General features: G+C 42.2%; 1 long non-coding RNA gene across 1 annotated transcript; it reads left to right on the forward strand.

Moving 5' to 3' along the window:
- Positions 1-332: 332 nt before the first annotated feature.
- LOC148516822 (uncharacterized) lies at positions 333-10,405 on the forward strand. The gene is made up of 3 exons (XR_015879360.1): positions 333-418; positions 10,005-10,037; positions 10,128-10,405. It is a non-coding gene; the product is annotated as an uncharacterized LOC148516822 (long non-coding RNA).
- Positions 10,406-16,175: the final 5,770 nt, after the last annotated feature.

A 16,175-nucleotide genomic window follows, 5' to 3' on the forward strand; every position in this document is an offset into this window, starting at 1 on the left:
CCATTATTCGTGTGATGCCCTGGGGATGGTCCTTGGCTGGATTCTTTTGGGGTTCCCTGCGTCTCAGACGTGAACCCCATAATGTTAGGGACGCTGGTATAGAGGAGCCTTGACGTTTGGCCCAGCGCTTATTCATATATTTGCAAATGTATGTAAACCAATACCTCTGAATTTCTCTTATCATGTAGGATTCAAGTATTTTTGTTTTTGCTGCAGTGTGCTGGAGGGAAAATCCCTTTTTTTTCTGTAGCTCAGTGTAAACCCCACCCTTTACGAGCACCTGTGCAATGTCATTAAGTTGATGTGAGCGACCACCATACTTTTTGTTTGTAGTTCTGTGAGGCATGAAAGGAGCCAGCATTGGGAGGATGTGTTGGTCTGAATAGTGCCATTAGGAGGTTTCTGGGGTACCTTCTAGGTGAGTCTGCTCTCAGCTTATACATGTACTGTTATTATGCAGTACATTAATTTGTAATTATATGACCCAGAGTGGGTGCTACTATTAGGTAGCAACAATTATTTTGGGGTGAGCGTTTGGGTGTGGGGCCCCCAGGCTTGCTCTGGCTGGACCTTTTTTCAGGGCATCACCACTTAATTCACATAGATATTTTTTTATCACCTTTCTATTTGTTTGTCTATTATTTATGTCATTTTAACCCCTTACCATTAACACTTATTGATTTATCTTTACACAACTATACTTTACACTTTCACCCTTTTTTCCATTATTCGTGTGATGCCCTGGGGATGGTCCTTGGCTGGATTCTTTTGGGGTTCCCTGCGTCTCAGACGTGAACCCCATAATGTTAGGGACGCTGGTATAGAGGAGCCTTGACGTTTGGCCCAGCGCTTATTCATATATTTGCAAATGTATGTAAACCAATACCTCTGAATTTCTATTATCATGTAGGATTCAAGTATTTTTGTTTTTGCTGCAGTGTGCTGGAGGGAAAATCCCTTTTTTTTCTGTAGATCTTTTAAAATGTGTCAGTGAGTAATAAATACACCTGTGCACCTGCTGGGTGGCCTGCAAAACGTGAGCTGTGTGGGGTCCTGAGGACCGAGTTTGAGAACCACTGGAATAGAGGGCCTAATTCAACAGAGGACAGAGGTGCTATCGCAGCTGTTTTCATGGTAGCAGCTGTAATAGCTCTAATATGATAATGCAGCAGGAGGCATCAAAGTGGTTAATGGTAGGTGCTAGCTATGTCCTTCATGGAGATAGCCACACCCATGGCACAGGTCACACCACCTGTGTAGACCACACCCACACAACACTGGTCATGCCCCCACTAGTCACACCACCTGCAGCAACACCCAATAGGGCCCTTCAAAAATTTCAGTTTCAGGCCCATGTGGACATTAACCTGGCACTGTGTGGACACATTAGGCGATTTTGACGATATGTCGGCCTGATCCGTTGGGTTGGTGAAAATATCGTTTACTGTTTTCTCTTGGTTAGTGTCATTGGTGGCAAAATGCTGTTCCAGCCTCTTAATAAATAACATCCAGTCATCATTGGACCATCATTTACCAGACATTATTTGGTCTAACATTCCCTTGCCATATCACCCCTGGATGGATAGATAGAGCAGCAATTGAATACTAACTAAACAATCTTCACACAGCCCCCAAAGCAGTCTACAGTGCTGAGATGCAATGCACAAATGGAGGGACATTGGGGTATATGTACTAAGCCTCTGAGAGAGATAAAGTACCAACCAATCAGCTCCTGTCATTTTACAAACACAGCGTGTAAAGTGACAGTTAGGAGATGATTGGCTGGTATACTGGGATCCATGTACTAAGGTTTTGATGGAAACAAGTGAACAGTGTCTGAAAAACGGACAAAAACTGTTATTCGGACAAATTGGTTAAATCAAAAATGTAACCAAATTGTCTGTATGACCATTTTTATCTGTTTTCCAGTGTTTGGGAACAAGTGATTGATTGCCATTTGCCCCCATACATTTACCAGATTATCGTTCCAATCAGCCAGATTGGACAGGTAATATTATAGTGTGTACCTAGCTTTAGAGAGGACACTGGTCAAAAGAGTTTGCTATTCAGTACAAAACACCCCCCATTGGAAACATCATACCAATATTTGTTATAATAATATATATAAATATGTAACTTTCAGAAAGCCTTTGTCACTTGTGGATCTCCAGCTGGATCTGCTAGCCCGGAGGACAGTTTGCTACCTTTGACCCGAAGAGCTATTTGAAATTATCTAAAAAAAGTGGGTTGTTTTATCAAGGATCCTTTTATGCATTTATTATATGATGCAGCAGTTTTTTTTATAATTAGTCAATTGTTTCCAATTTTTTTTGCATGTTAGAAGCAACATATTGTTTCTGCTATAAATCGGTCGTCAAAATAAAAAATGCTGGGGAAATTCTACACATTTCTGTGTATTCTGAAATTAAGATTCTTAAATTATTCAACATTCTTCCTATATAATAAGGAATGGAGTATAATTCTTGTCCAACATGAGCAACCACTAAATGTGTGTACAGAAATGCTGTGTACAAAAACAGTGCCAGTAAATGAATAAGCAAATACCCAATAATTATAAGAACTGCACAGACAGGTCAGAGGCATAGGACACGTGGGAAGTTTTTTGTTGCCATTGTTACTTACCTTTTTGTAAGTATCCACTGGGATCTCAATGATCAGATTTGCCCTTATTGCTTAACCCGACCCATTTCACACCAGAGCGAACCTGCTTTAAAGATATGGTGCTTGTCCTGGGAATAATTTCATGTGCTGACTACATTCAGAAATGCCTCCCAGAGTGCTATGGAGAACCATACTTGCCAATCAGAGAGACTCCCTGAAATAGTTCCAATCTCCCTGACTCCCTGAGAAGTCAGTGAGATTGCCTAGCAATCTCCCTGATTACACCTTACCCCTATTATGAAGCTGTTATATGCAAAAAAGAAAACCCAGAGATATATACATACAAATAGGATAATTAGTATCATTTCCCTGCATTAGTTATAAGGCACAATGATCCCTATGGCTACATGGATTTTCTGAAAAGTAACAGTGTGTTTTCTTCTACACAAAGATCTTACTAACTGTTCTGGGGCTCATTTACATTTGGATGTTAGTTTTATGGCACTCCTCTCAGATGTAGCAGTACACGTCCACTTTAACGCCGCGCTCATAGGTGCTTTCACAATCTCCCTGAAACGCTTTCAAAAGTAGACAAGTATGTGTAACCTGGAATTGCCATTACTGGCAGATATAATCTGGTTACTGTGTACTGGGGGTTTCACAGTACTGTGCATAGAAGAGAGCACAATGCGAAAATAATTAATGACCCATTATTGTTTTTATTAAGACGCCAGAATAAAATGATAATACATTTTGATATCATGATGATACAATATGGAATTAACACTATAATTCAAGCCAATATTTAAATGGCTTCTGCCAGTGCTGCCCTCTCCCCAGGGCAATAAAACATGTCTTGTTGGTGGCTACAATACAGACAAAGGGGTATATTTACTAAAGTGAGGGTTTTTAGAAGTGATGTTGCCCATAGCAACCAATCAGATTCTACTTAGCATTTATTTAGCACCTTCTTTGAGATAATAGCAAGAATCTGATTGGTTGCTATGGGCAACATCTCCACTTTTAAAAACCAGCACTTTAGTGAATTATACCCCAAATAGTCCTAATAATTGCCCGTGCAATGTGAGAATAGTCTCTCAGTCCTCACACGCAGAACAGTGAGAAAGTCAATAAGAACTTATTGAAAGGCTTACTGCAGCTAGTTTCTTACCTTGTACGTCCTGCGAGAATTGGGGCTGAAACTGTCCTCTGACTTGTACCACATATGAACCTCTTTGCTGCTGCTGTTTACAGAAGTCTGACAGATCTTAATTGAAAAAGATCTCTTCAGTTCTCAAACGCAAGGAGTCACAAGTGTTATCTGTACAGTTTCCTGTTTGAAAATGTTCAGCTGCTCCGCTGGATAATTAGGAAAGGAGTGTGGGAAACTGGAAGATGCCCTGTGATGTCACCTACTCAAACTTATATTTTTAGGTGATTCTGTAAATGGCAGCAGGCAGGGGCGTAACTAGGTATTTGAAGGCTCCATAGAAAAAGTTTGTAAGGGCCCCTATGTATCACCCAATGGTGAAAAATGTATATAACACATGTAACTTTGACAAGGAAGATGGGCCCCTCTCAGCTCTGGGCCCCATAGCAGCTGTACCCCTTGCACCTATGGTAGTTACACCCATTGCAGAACAGGTTGTTGATTGGTCACAGAGAAAATCAGGGGTGACTGTAATGAACGATCACCAAGCACAGGTTATATTTCTTATTAGGCCGCATTAAATCCTACTCACGCTCCACAGAAGTCACTGTATTTGTTCCTAATTATAAAGTGCTGCAGATTGAGATGGAACTATGTAAATAAACGCTAATAAATCATTATGTCACGTGTGTTTAATGAAAGAAATCTAGAAATACGATGTCCATAAGATGGGGCAGGTAGCAGATGTATAAGGGCCCTGATTCTAAGTGAGGGATGGATCTCGCTGACATCTGCGAACCGTGCATGCACCATTTACAGCAACTACAGACAACTCCATACCACACATAGGAACACCCACGGAGATGCAATACACCTTTTCTGTGAAATGGTCACATCTGGGTGGCAACCATGGGCGGTCACATGGAACTGACCCATCTCATGAATATGTCATGGGTTGTAGGACAACTCACGTGCTTATTCACAACATGCAGATGGAGATGGGACAGTTGTCTTAAGGTGCCTACACACTAGGCGATATTGTATACGATTTGCCCAATTTCAATACATCGGAGCACCCTGGCGCCTTTATAGGTTCAAGGATAACATAACGTTACCTTTATTACATAGCACACAGAGGAATACTGTTTTACAGTAACAAAACTGTACAGGTTAAGCATTTGCCAGGTAGGCTAGTAAAGCACCCTGAATACCCTCAACCACCCAACAGTTCCGATATCACCTTGAGCTATAACAGTCTAATTTCCATCTTGTGCAGGCTCACTTGGCAGGACAAAGGAGTGGAGGCAGCATATGATGACTTAGGGTGCATGGTCTTGAGGATAGAAAGCCGCTTGGCCAAATTACCCTCTACCAACATGGCAGGAAACAGCTACATCACCTCACTCCTGTAGGTTTATTGAGCTCACCATTCCATGAGTTTCTCCTCATGGAGCGAGGGAATCAGTATGATTTACCGCCGGACGTGTGCCCGGCGGTTGGAATCCCGACAGCAGGAGGCCGGCAGAGGAGGAAATCCTGATCGTCGAAGGTAAGTATATACTAACCTAATTCTAACCCCCTAACCCTCCTTTAGGGTACCTAATCCTAACCTTCCCCCCAGTGCCTAACCCTAAACCTAACCCCCCCATCCCCGACGCCTAAACCTAAGTACCCCGGGGGGGTGCCTAACCCTAAATCCCCCCGGGGTGCCTAGCCCTCCCTGTAGCCTAACCCTAACCTCACGGTGGGGGTGCCTAACCCTAAGTCCCCTCCGGGAGCCCTAAACCTAACCCTCCCCCCAGCGGCTTTCCACAGCGGCGCCCGGCATCCCTTCGATCGGGATGCCGGGCGCCGGTCTCCCGGCATCGGTAAAATGACAGGTGTCTATATTTAGATGCCAGTCATTTAACCCTCTGTTGGGATTATGTCCGCCGGCTTCCCGACTGCATACCGGAGCGAGGGAAGTATGAGAGTACAAAATATCCTCAGGGTCAGTGTGTCCTCCTAGAACCTGGTAGAAGCCAAAACTTCAATTCCTTCAGATGTAGAACATACTGAAAGTCTCTGGCTCACTCTAGTTATCAGCTGTCAAATTCCCACTGCAAAGGTGACATCCTAGTGGGAGTGAATATAATTTCCTAATGTGGTCACTGGGTAACTTAAATAAGGGGGGCTATCTAGAGAACAGTTACCGAAATGGTATCATCCCCCATACCCAATGCTATGCTGACCTTTACCTTTTGTGGCTGCCACACAAGACCATCACTGTCTGCATCAATACGATATAACACTGTTCCCGCTGAATATATGGTCATTTACAAATGGCTCAGAATGGCCAATCTTTCCGATAGATGTAATCCTGTAATACTCGTTACAATAAAAAGAAAAGAAAAAAGAACTTTTTACAAAAACGTAGTTTTGATAGGACACGCATTAAAATCACTTGTTTTAGATAACTTATGATTTACTTTATTTTTGCTAACAATATTGTCAACGTTGTTTTATTTTATTTGTTGATTTCAAATATATTCAGTTCTGCTTTTTATCTCATATACTCCTCTCAGCCATCCTGTGTTCTCTCCCGACAACAGCGAACGGAGCTGAGCCTAAACATTGATAGATGTCTGCTTGCTGTCATACTAAAGCTATTTGCTTATCTATAGACAATGACTGATGCTTACATTTCTTTGACTTATACCAATAGATTTGAAAGTGGCAGGTGGGCAGATAAGTGTCCCTTGGGGAGATGGATCGAGCCGTGTAGAGTGAAAAAGTGGAAGAGTTGCACAAATCAACCAATCAGGCTCTGTCATTCGTAGACTGTGCAAGACAAATGACAAGTAGATGTTGATTGGTTGGATGTTTAGCGTCACTAAGCCCCAAAATGATGCAATTCTCTGACAAGTCGGTGGGATGCGGGAGGGTTACTTTCTCCTCCTGGAATCCATGGGGATATTTCTGGAGAGTAGAAAAAAATATGTTTTCCTGTTATATTGTGACTAGACCAGCCTATCATAGCTTACTCTGACACTGGTCGGTTGGAAGGCTCCCACACTGCGCATGCACTATGGTTACCGCACTAAGACGCAGACCGCAACTGCACGCAGATCCATGCGATTTCGGTGGGTATTTGTCAGATTATCGGGTTGGCCAGCTATATGCGGGCATGTCGCGGTCAGCTACTGCGTCCAAAGATGCAGTTGTACTGACCCTGGAGGAATTATTCAGACAGAGAAATTGCACCTACCATTGGGTAAGTGCAATTGTCGATGGTGCATCTTGAATAACACCGAATCTAGTGGGCATTTCAGTAGAAAGCCCATTGGCTACGCCTAGCATAAAGACGCAGTTGCAGCTGAGCAAAAAGAAGTTGCGGCCTGGGGCGACGAGAGGGGTGGGGGGAGCAGGTACTAAATACCCCGGCCCGGGCTTGCTGGAGGGGCCCGGTGCCGCCACCCCCCCCCCTCTTGCATCACAGCAGACCAGTACACACTGCTGTGGGGGAAGCAAACACACTGATCGCACCCCCCACTGGCTATGTGCCGGGCTGAGGGGCTCACAGTGCCCCCCTCCCCAGCGCGCAGCCCAAAAATATTTCCTCCCCCAAGGGGGCGTGACCACGCCTCCCGCAGTTAGGCCATGCCCCCTTCATCCTGGCCCGGCGCGCCTGGTTGCGGCTGTAATAGCATCCAACTTTTAGAGTTGCTTGACCAAAAATGAGACTTTTACAATTTTTTATATATTCCACTTTGTTATGGAATGAAATTGTGATCAAGAGATAAAGAAAGGACATCATAATTATGCATTTTCAATTCCATAGTATAATTTGTGATCCAGGAGAGAATTTGCAGACCCGGGAGCCTGCCATAACCTATATGAGAATGGTGTTTAGGAGCCAAAAAAATTAAAGTTAGGAGTCAAAAATTTCTGTGGACCAAAATGCTTATTTATCCACTGTTTTATTTTATTATTTATTATACACAAAACAAGAAAAGAGGGAAAGAGGATTTATACCCAAACTGGATCCTGGGGCAACTTGTAGGGACACACAATATTTCAGAACTTGGCCAAACACTGTCTGAAAAGGTTCTAATTAATTCTGAACCAAAGCCAAACCATAAATTAAATATTTATAGTAATAAGGTTAAAAATATAAAGTATTTAACCTCAGGTAAGGTAACCACAGGAAATGCAGTATCACAGACTTCAGAATAGATGCATGGGGTGGGTGATTCAGAGGTAGACGCAGTTACAGTAATGGCTGCATCTTTTGGCATAGGTGCTACTGCGTCTTTATGGTAAAGCCCCGGCCAATGAGCATCCTATTGAGTCAAAATAATACAACAAAAATCCATTTACTGTAGGGTATGTTAAACAAAGAAGTGACATTTTGTCTCTCGATGTAGAGTGTGTGAAGACAGTTCCCAAGATATAATTCCATGGGGCTCCTTTTCAGAGTTCACCAAGGAAAGATGGAAAAATCCCCTTGTAATTATTTATAAATGAAAAACTGTGTATCATGCAGCATAGTCATACTTACACATAAATAAGGATAAATCAGCTTGTCCACCTCTCAATTGAATTTGTGGATGGGGTGTTTGAAACCTCAATTCCTTCCAAATCAAATCATAAAATAGTTCCTTATAGTGTAACAACACTGGGCAGTTTGTCCACCTCTCAATGGATTTTGTAGATGGAGTATTTGGACCCTCGGTATCTCCAAATCAAATCATAAAACATCTCCTCATAGGGGCATATTCAATTGTGTGCGAGAATAGCAAAAAACCCGCACTTGCGAGGTTTTTCCTGCAGGTGCAGGTTTTTTGCTATTCTATTAGGTGCGTGGTTTTTTAAAAAACACGCACCAGGAGGTTTTTCTTCACGCACCTCCTGAGCAAGCGTGATTTTTCCTTAAATCGATGATTTAAGGAAAAATCACCGGAACTTGCTCTGACACCCCCGTGGCACCCCCCCTGAGGACTAATTAAGCAATTGGAAGTATCCAATTCGCTTAATTAGTCCTTAATTACTCACCTTCCTCAGCGCTGTCTTCTGCATCTTCTTCTGCATCCGGCTTCGGGAGCCAGCTCTTCTGCAGCAGGGTAAGTATGTCAGTGTGTGTGGTGTATGTAAGTGTGTATGAGTGAGCGAGTGTGTGCATGAGTGTGTGTGTGTGACCCCCGGCGCGGTGTGTGTGGCCCCCCCGGAATGGGCGCTGGGAGAACTACATCTCCCAGCAGCCCTTGCTCCTCCCATCAGCCCCCGGGACTCCCCGCAGCCCCCTCTCCAGTAAGAAGAGAGAGGGGGAGCCACGGAGACCCGGTCAGGTAAGTGACTTTCTTTTTTTTTTTATTTACGCGGCGCAGTGTTTTCATTGATGAAAACCCAGCATCCACTGTTTTTATAATTGAATCCCGCGGGTATCGGGAGCGCGCATACCTGCGGGAATTTGAAATTGGCTGCGAGGTTTTCGCCTCGCAAAACCTCGCGCCCAATTGAATGTACCCCATAGTGTAAAACTGTACAATAATTTATTAAAATACAACGTAAAAAACCATAAGTAAAGGTAACTCCGTACCACAATAGGCCTTAGATGAGGCACATTTCAGAGCATGGAAGATGATGTTAAGTCCAGTGTAAATTCTTACAAGTCCTTATTGTCCTTTACCAACTTCTATGTGGCAGCAGTGTTCCCACACCTTGAAAAAGGCTCTCATGTCAAAACCAGGAGCAAATCCGTTGGGGGGGAGGAGTTATGTGTTTTCTTAATACTCCCCCGCCCAGGCAGAGGAGACTGGTGCAGCCTCATTGGCCCCACTGCAGCCCTGCACACAGCAGTGTGTGCTGGGCTGAGGAGAGGGGCCGCTGCTGTCAGGTAAGAGGGAGGGGGGTGGCAGCAGAGGAAGCGGGTACTAATTGCCTGAGCCTGGGATTGCTAGAGGGGCCTGGCATAGTCCCAGACCTGCCACCCCCCTCCCTCTTGCCTGCCAGCAACAGCCTCTCTCCCCAGCACAGCACACACTGCTGTGTACTAGGCTGCAGTGGGGCCAGGGAGGTAGTGTCTGCTTGGGTGGGGAGGCTGAGGGGCTCACGACACCTCCCTGATCAAAGCGTTTGCAGTGCAGCAAATATATATACATATACATTAGTTTGCAGGATACTGCATATTTAATTCTGCTAGATGATCTTTTTAGTATATAAATAAAACATTTTGTTATCTGTTTTCTTTCAGATGTGTATTGGAGATGGACCATCACTGCCCTGGGTATGTGCGGTTTAGAGACTTGCAGCTTGTCTGATATGCTTTATATTTATTGCTTTTTGATTAACAAAAAAAATCTTGTTTTATTTACAGGCTGAATAACTGTGTTGGATTCCAATTACAAATCCTTCCTGCTGCTGTTAATGTACTCCTTGCTGTCTTGCTTTTTTATTTCTGGTACTGTTGTACAATATTTTATTCTATCCTGGAAGATAAGTTTTTCTCTCTATTTTATGATGTGAGGTACATTTATGTAAGTTCCACCATTACTGGTTTTAAACATTTTAAAATAATTTTCTTCATTGCTGCTGCAGTGTTACATCTTAGCACATCATTGGTAGCAATGTCTACGTTGACCTTGGTGAACTACAATTCCCATATTAATATGTTGGATGATCATTGTTTTCCATTTCATATATTGATAATCAACAAATAGTAAAGTATAAAGTCTAGAAAAAAGGAATTGATGAGAAATGCATTCAGCATTCACAATAATAGGAATTTCTACAGCACAAAATTATGAAAAAACAATAATAATTAAAGTGCTAAAAAAACTATAAAACTATATATATTTTACCCAATGGTATGGTATCACTGTCAATATAGAAAATAAGCAGCAATAGCAGCACTGTGTGAGCTCTTGGACACATTAAAAATAAGCAAGATATCACCACTGAGTGGCACTGTGTTAGTACAAAACAAATGGTATTGCTGTGGTAGATATAACGTCAATCAAGACACATGAAAATGGTAAAAAACAAAATCATTTAATGACTAACAAATAAAAAAATGCATGTAAAATATATACAGTATATCAGCATGTGTGCATCACATATATATATATATATATAACAATATATATCAATGTCATAATAAAAAAACTGTTTTTTGGTCAAATAATAATAATAATAATAATAAATGGGAATTAGAGGAGGAGATGTAAATAAAGAATTATCAAGAAGAGAATCAAGAATGATATTCTTAATGAACAATATGGACCCATTTGGGATGAATGGCAACAATCAATTCACAATCTTCTTATGATTAATTCACCAACAAACATATTCTCAATATAATGAGTAGGATTACGAGGTATGTATTTTAGATTATATAGGACTAACTATTTTTGTACCAGCTTGAAGCATGATCACAAGATGGCAAATAACTTTTATTTTATTTTATAGTTCTATCCAAATACAAGCTTAGAAGATGTTAAAATTAAAATTAATAGTACGCTTGACCAAGCTATTTTAGGGTGATGGTAAGTTGAATTATTTCTGTCCTTATTACAGTAATGTATAGTTTACACAAGTGAAATTTTAATTTAAAGTGTATTCATTGTATTTTTTATATCCTATAAACTGTGTATATATATATATAGATATATATATACACACACACACACAATAATATAAAAAAATCACTACATATACATTATTATTTGAAACGTGCACTGATAAAGGATTTTAGTCACTTTTTCTGATTTACACACAAGGTTTCACGAAAAATTAAAGAATTAAAAAAGAGGGGGTGGATAATGTCTAGCGCTCACCCGCGTGGCAACACTATGGGAGGATTTCCCAAGAGAATTTGGGTCTCATACCACTGAGTCAGACGCATACTATGTTGGATCTGTGATTGTGTCGAGACTGGCAGAGTAGCTATGAGACTTTCCCATGTGTCAAAAAAAAAAGAGGCTTTCTTCTCTTTATCGAACATTGGGCCTGATTCAGAGCCGTTCGCTATTTGCGGTCGTTCGTTCAAAAACAAGGGGTGGCTATTCAAATGATCCGTTCGCAAATTGCAGTCTGTTCACACCTCTAAGTCTGAACGAGCGAGCAAAACATACGCTCGTTTATTTGTTAAAAACGCCCCCTGGCCGCTCGCACCATACGTCATGTCCGCTGTTTATTAGATTAATCGAGTACATCGACCAGCGTATGAACTGCTCGCTATTCTTGTGGTTGGTTTTTGCTACCACAATTTTGCGAACAGTTCTGGCTTAAAAAAAACCCAGTGACGTGGTCAATGACGCTGCTGTTTTAAATATGCACACCCATAAAACGCCCGTTTTGACCTTTAAGCACGCCTGCGTTCTGATTTCCACTCCCCGTTTTCAAGCACCTTCCCCTGTTACCACCCACATACGCCTCATCCTGTCACTCAAATTATCAGGCATTCGCTATTTTGCGAGCACATGAATTTCGGCCGCACTGACTGGTTCGCGCATGCGTATAACGATCCGTACGCATGCGCAGATGTGCGAACATCGCTCGGAACGAGCGTACTGCCGCTAGCGAGTGGCTCTGAATGAGGGCGATAGTTTCCACCCAGTCCATTCGAAAGGTAAATTCAACTTCTCCTTATATAATTGAATATTAGAGTTCGATGTATCCATTCTTGTAAAATGGCCTTCTTTGCCGCTGCGCTTATTGCAAGTAATAATTTCCTGCTACCCGGAGTAAGTCTCTGTCCACTTGGAAATATACCCAGGACAGTCCATTCAGGGGTGAAAGGCACATAGTTGACCAAATGAGTCTCAGCATCTCGTCTTACTCGCCAAAAACCTTGAACCACTGGACATTCCCAAAGGCAGTGATATAGATCCGCCTCCTCCCCCGCACATCTAGGGCAAGTATAAGAGTCAGATAGACCCATTCTATAGTGCCTGTGAAGGGACAAATAGGTCCTATGGTATACGTTTAGGAAAAGCTTGTTATATGCACTGGCAGTCAGTAATGATCGTGATCTCATCAATCCACGTAATAAATCATTAATAGAGAGAGTTGGGAATTGTGTCAGCCACTGATGCATTTTATGGCAAACCAAAGTGTGATCTAGCTCTTCACTAAGGAATTTGTAATAGATAGATATGGCCTTGTGAGTAGGTCTTGATCTAGAAAAACATTTGTCTAGTGGGTTTTGCCAATCAGCTGTTGAAAATGTCTACACTACAGAGGCCACATAATGCGGTGTCTGGAAGTAAGCTAAGGGATAAGCCCGCAGAGTCTCAAATTTCTCTGTTGCCTCGTGGAACGTCGGGGGCAGTCTCGATTCTAAATTCAGCAGATTACTTATATTGTGAACACCCCCCACCATCCATACCATAAAAAGATAAGCTGCCTCTCCCTCTTGAAAGTCTAAATTGCGCAACAATGGAAGATGGACTGATTTATAAGCATTGAGGCATAGCTTATACCGCAGTATGCACCAGAGGCATTTAGTAGTCATTAATAAAGGGTTGTCACGGACTTCTGGTAGAACTTGCTGGTCCTGAATATTTAGAAAATATTTCAAGTCCATTGTAGGGAAGAATTGTGATTCAAGGGATGTGTTGGTGTAGACCTCCTGATCATGTAGCCAGTCAGCCAAAAACCTCATCAAGGAGGAATGATTGTAGACAAGAATGTTAGGAAAATGTATTCCACCGTTAGATTTAGGTTGACATAGTTTTTGGAGACTAATACTACCACCCTGCCATAGAAATGACCAGAAGAGCTTGTTAGTTAATTGAATATCCTTTGTGGTAAGCAGAATGGGCAATGTCTGTAACATATATAAAAGACAGGGAAAGGTCATCATTTTGATAAGAGCAGGTCTACCTAAATACGAGAGGGTCAAATGTTTCCAACTCCTGAGCTCCTCAGTAATAATTTGAATCATTTGTGATACATTTTTATCATACAGTTGAGCAGGGTTCTTAGGCAAAAGAATGCCCAGGTATTCTACATGTGAGGAAGCCCAGGAGAATGAGAAAAGAGGAGCCCCAAGAAGGAGTAGAAATAGTGGGATGAAGAAACATCGCTCGCAATTTATCTTCGTTAATTTTCAGACCAGAGATGTCGCCAAACTGCTCAAACTTCTGCATAATCAAGGGTAATGTGTGATGGGGGTCTGTGATATATAGAAGGATGTCATCCACATATACCGTAAGTTTAACACTACGCGTGCCAACCTGGATTCCTCAGAAGTCAGACCATTGCTGTAAAATATGAAGGAGAGGATCTATAGCGAGGCTGAAGAGGAGGGGGGTTAAGGAGGCATTCCTGGTGGGTGCCTTGTCCCAATTCCATGGGCGTGCCATCAATCCATTAATCAGCAATGACGTGGAAGGGGAGTGATAGAAGAAATTTAACAATTTAATAAAATTTGAGGTGAATCCCCTACGTTTCAAAATTTCAAATAAATGAGGCCAAAGAATCATGTCAAATGTCTTATGCGTATCGAGACTAAGAAGCATATTCTGTGCATGAGAATCTCTACTAGAGGCGATTATAGCGGCCAAAGCAGTGCGGATACCCTTAACCGAGTGTCTAATGGGCACAAAACCTAATTGGTGTTCAGTTAAGAGGGAGGGTAAAATGTGTTGCAGATGCGTAGCCATGATTTTGGCAAGAAGTTTAAAGGCCACATTCAGCAGTGTTATAGGGCGTTATGATCAAAGTAAATTAGGATCTTTCTCCGGTTTGGGCAGAAGGATCGAATAGGAGGTGTTATAACAGGGGAGTGAAGGGAAATGGCGATGGATGTGCCGAAATAGGTCCAAGAGAAGCGAAGAGAGATCCTCTTGAAGGATTTTATAATAGTCACCGGAGTAACCATCCGGACCAGGAGCTTTATGAGCAGGCAGGGCTCTTATAGTATCTCGAAGTTCCTGATCAGTAATGTCTGAGTCCAGAATGTCGCTTTGATCTTGAGTACGTGTAGGGAGGCGGGCTTCATCTAACAATATCCTCTGTCGTTCCACATCGACTGACTGAGGGGAATATAGAGTAGAATAATAAGTAGTAAATACTGACAAGATAGCCTTCGAATCAGTAATTGGAGACCTAATGGTGGGATGAAGTACTGCTGTAATATGATTCCTAGATTTCCGTGATTTGGCTATAGTTACCAAAAGACAGCTAGCCCTGTTGCACCAACGGTAATATTTATGTTTAGAGACCTCTAGACTATGTTTCGCCTGTGAGAGAAGGAAGTCTTCTAATAATTGACGGTCTTGTTTATATTGACGCAGTTTATCAGGTGATGAATCCACCGTATAGGCAGTGAAAGTTTGTGTAACCGCAGCGTGTAGTGAGGCACAGGTTGCTGACGTTTTGCGTTTACACTTTGCCATGTAACTAATTATATGGCTTCAGAATACTGCCATTGAAGTTTCCCACATAAGGCCGGGATTGTCCCAGTGATCAAGATTATCGTCGACAAAATCAGACCATTTTGACTTGAGAATAGAGTGGAAATCAGCTGAGGAGGCCAGATGCGTGGGAAATCTCCATATATTATCATGGTAAGGATCTGAGGGAAATGTAAGTGTCACAGTAAGAGGAGCATGATCAGAGACTGTGATATCATGCATACAAGCATTATGGAGACGGGACATTAGGACATCAGACAATAAAAGGTAGCCTATGCGGGACAAGGAGCCACGTACTGCTGAAAGATGTATATAGGAACGCTCAGTGGGATTTAATAGATGCCAAGGTATAGATGTAACGCGGTCAGTAGAGATGGGAGTGCCCGCCACATGGTAGAAGTCGGTCTGTGGAGGGGCCTTATCAATTTGGGGATCTAACACTGTATTGAAATCTCCACCTATGATTAAAGAGTAATTTTCCCTTTATTGTAATAATTTAATTAATTGATTAAAGAAAGATGGGGAATCCGTGTTCAGAGCATAGATATTAACCAGTGTACACCGAGAGTGCAGAATTTCAACAGCAAAACAAGAAATATACCGTGCCTATCCACAATCTGATTTAAAACAGTAAATGGTAGACCCCGTTTGAACAGAATAGTGACACCCCTGGATTTAGTTTGGTATGTGGTTGCAATGCATGAATGTAGCCAAGGGGCACGAAGGGTAGCCTTGTCTCCCGTGCGCCAGTGAGTCTCCTGCAAGAACATTATGTTGGAATGTAACTTCATAAGATGAGTGATCACCCGTCTGCGTTTTATGGGATGAGTTTAGACCCCCAACGTTCCACAAGACCATACTTAACCTAATTGGGCTACGAGAGGAGGACGAATCCACAACAGGTGCGGGTAGGCTATCCCTCAGTGCCAACTAAGGAAATGTTGAGTAATGCCCTCCAGAGTATAGAGCCCAGTGATAGGAGGGAAAAAAAAAAAGAATAAAAT

The sequence above is a fragment of the Taudactylus pleione genome, unplaced genomic scaffold, assembly GCF_031769625.1.
Source record: "Taudactylus pleione unplaced genomic scaffold, aTauple2 ptg000238l, whole genome shotgun sequence".
NCBI classification, from domain to species: Eukaryota; Metazoa; Chordata; class Amphibia; order Anura; family Myobatrachidae; genus Taudactylus; species Taudactylus pleione.